Source organism: Acinonyx jubatus, chromosome B2 (assembly GCF_027475565.1).
Source record: "Acinonyx jubatus isolate Ajub_Pintada_27869175 chromosome B2, VMU_Ajub_asm_v1.0, whole genome shotgun sequence".
Classification (NCBI taxonomy): domain Eukaryota; kingdom Metazoa; phylum Chordata; class Mammalia; order Carnivora; family Felidae; genus Acinonyx; species Acinonyx jubatus.
The window spans coordinates 80,575,493-80,578,858 of NC_069385.1; the positions used below are offsets into that span (position 1 = coordinate 80,575,493).

Sequence of the window (3,366 nt, forward strand, 5' to 3'; positions counted from 1 at the left end):
CTCCCTCTCTCTCTGCCCCACCCCCACTCACGCTCTGTCTCTCTCTGTCTCTCTCTCTCAAAATAAACATTAAAAAGCACAGTTAGAGAGTGATGTTGAGAAGCAATTTTATATTTGTGCAGAGAACTGAAGAAAGTAAAGAACCAGGAATATATGTGGAAGGCAAGGGGAAGGATTCCAGCGAGAATATTAATGACAGATATGCTGGTTTGAGAGTGAGCCTAATGTGTTTGAGAAGCAGAAAAGATGCCATGTTACTGAAGGATCTTGCCCAAGAGGGAGAATAACTAGAGATAAAGCCAAAGAAGTGGTGATAGGGCCAGGTCCATTAGGGCCTTGTAGCCCATTAGATGGACTTTAGATTTTACTCTGCTTGAAACTGGAAACGATTGAAAGGTCTTCAGGGGACCAATGGCATGATTTCCCTTAGGCTTTAGGGAAATCACTCTGGTTGCTTTGTGGAAAATAGAATAAAAGGAAACAACAGTGGAATTGAAAAGTTCCACTAGGAGATACATTGCCTTATTCTGGATTTACTCTCCACCATCTTCTACCTTATTCTATGCCTGTATGGCCTCTGTGGATCACATCAAAAGGTTCTATTGACATATGGCCAGCCAATGGGGAGCATGCACAAAGAACTGAGGTAGAAAGGTAAGTTCAGGATATTTCTTCCTCATTCTTACTTCTCAAGAGTGACTGCCTCCAACTGGCTGAATTCCTAAATCAAGATCAAATTCCTATCAAACATCCCTCTCAGTCCTAGAACAGCCCCCTTCAATGACCTCTTCAGATTAAGGAGTGGGATCGAGTCCTGTGTTTACCATCTCGGGGGTAATACTTTTTCCCCTTGTATTTCCTTACATTCTTCCATCCTCTTGGTTAATGGTTTAGACTAGGCTTGTAGTGATGGACCTATTGAGAAGTAATATTCAAGACATGTTTTGAAAGTATAGTTGGCAAAATATCTGATGGATTGGATGTGGTATGTGTGAAAAAGAGGAATGAAAAATTAGAAAATAGGACAAAAGTTCGTCTCTCAGACTGTCATTCTCATTACTGCAAAAGAAGGGAATTATGGCAGTTTTTAGCATTTAGTGAGGATTTACTTAGCATTGTTGGGGAGGAAGACCTTCCTCTGCACGATGGTCCTTCTAGCTAGCTGCACTTAAAATCAAATTGACATGAGGAGAAAATCAAATTTAGTAGCATACATATGGGGAATTCACACAGATATAAAATTCCAAAGGAAATGAGGCAACAGGAAACTTATAAGAGCTAAGGACAGGGGTAGGATCTGAGGACATAAAGGGGAGGAGGCCATTAGCAGGAAGGTGAAAAGAGAGGTTTTAAAAAAACAAAGTTTGCCCTGTTATGCAAATAAGTTTCTTAGGTAAAGGGGAGTCTCTGTTAATAGCTCTATTCCTGGTACTGGCTCTCCTTACAAATGTAAATTTAGGCAGTGGAAGATCAGGAAGAGGGTTTTTCCTGCATCTGTTGGGTTTTGATTACTTTTAACTCAATATAGTGTTCATGCCAAAGTAGCCCATCCTGGGGCAGCCTGCCTTTGGTCCCTACATTGTTTGCTTGAAAGCAAACCCAGACAGATTTCACTGATTCCTTTATTTTTTCATAGCATGTAATTAACTCTTAACTGGCCAATCATAACTATTCTGGTCTAGTATTTTATTTAATGTGAACATCAGAATATTAACACAATAACATTTTAAAATAAATGATTGTTATATACATCTTATATTTGTATGCATTTTATTATATATTATACTTATTATATGTATACATGCACATTTTACTTTTACTTGTTTATAAGGTAAAATTCAGTTTATTCATCTGTTTATGACACAGTACACAGGAGGCAAAGTGTTTCACATCATAGATTTCGCTTCCAGCTTGTTGGCATGTTCATTTCTTTGGCTAAAAGGAAAGACTAGGTATGAGAGGCAGGCAGTGCTCCATTAACTGAAAGAAGGATGGAGCGGGGGAAATGTCAATGTCATCCTCAGTCCCACAAAGGGACTGTTAGTCACAAACTATTTTCTAGAACTGTTTTCTGGAAATGAAGGAGCACCACCCTGGACTCTCACACCTTCGTGGGCCTTAGTCATCCCCACCACACAGGTACAGCAGGTGCTTTCTGGTAGTCACTCTTCGTGTCTTGTTGGATGCAGCAGTACAGGGACTAGCCATACTTTCTCTTGAATTCAGATCTAATTTGCAACATGTCCACATCACTGTGAGAGACCGTGATTCTAATAATCAGGACTTTCTTGTGAGTCCCCTTGCCCTTCATGGAGTCATACAGCCAGTCAGCAAAATACAGGAGCTTGTTCTGAATGTACTGGACCAGGTTCTGGAAAGCATTTCCCAGGTATCCTTGGACATCCTTCTTGATGCTCTCCAGCATGTCATAAGGGCTGCCGCTCTTGTACCTGTCAAATCCTTTCTGGAAGTGACGTTCCTGTTGGTCATGATGCTGATGCACTTGGGCACGTACGTGAGTTCCTTTCCTCTTCACTCCAGCATCATAGAGATCTGAGCATCTTGGACAAACAGTTCATAATCAATGACAGAGCCATCCTCTGCTTTTCTACCTTTTGTGAGGGCAACCATCCAATTGTGGACTTTGCCAGATGTGTCAGAAATTATGGGGTCTCTAGATGAGTCTTGTACATTTCCTTGTAGATTTTTAATTTCCTGAAGCTCCTGGTTGGTCCTCAAGCAGATGATCTCAATGAGGGAGCCTTCATCAGTCCCCAGGCCCTTCAGGGAGGCATTCAGCTAAGAAGCATCATACTGAGCAGGTGTTTTAAATAGACCCAAAAAATCACAGTCTCCAGGTGGCTGAACAAGGCTGACTTCAGTGCTGATGCAAATTCCTTTTTGGTCCTTCTCTTGTGGGCAAAGGCAATATCCTCCCTCCATTCATCGCGAGGTTTGTCAAAATCTTGACAATGGTGACCTCACCCACACTTTTGGTCTTGATGGCCATTTCAATGTTCAGAGCATCATGCTCAGCATCAAAATTGGTGTATGCTTTGACCGATTCGTATGCACTTGGGGCATGGAGTGATCACCCTCCAGACTGAGCTCACAGAGAATTTTGTGAACAGTAGACATCGTGAAAGAAGTTGGGTTGGGCACATAGAGCTGTCAGTGTCCCCAGTTGTGGAGCCACATGCACATTTTTCTTTTATATGCATATTATATGCATAAAATAACATAGCACAAAAATGTGTATTTAGTATATTTTATATCATATACATATAGATTATTTATATAGTATTTACATATACAAATGTACACACACATATAGAAATGCAGAACAAATAGAAGGTCACACAAAAA

At 40.8% G+C, this 3,366-nt stretch overlaps 1 pseudogene; it reads right to left on the bottom strand.

Annotated features, from left to right (window-relative positions):
- Positions 1 to 2,118: 2,118 nt before the first annotated feature.
- LOC106969790 (annexin A2-like) lies at positions 2,119 to 3,141 on the bottom strand (annotated as a pseudogene).
- Positions 3,142 to 3,366: the final 225 nt, after the last annotated feature.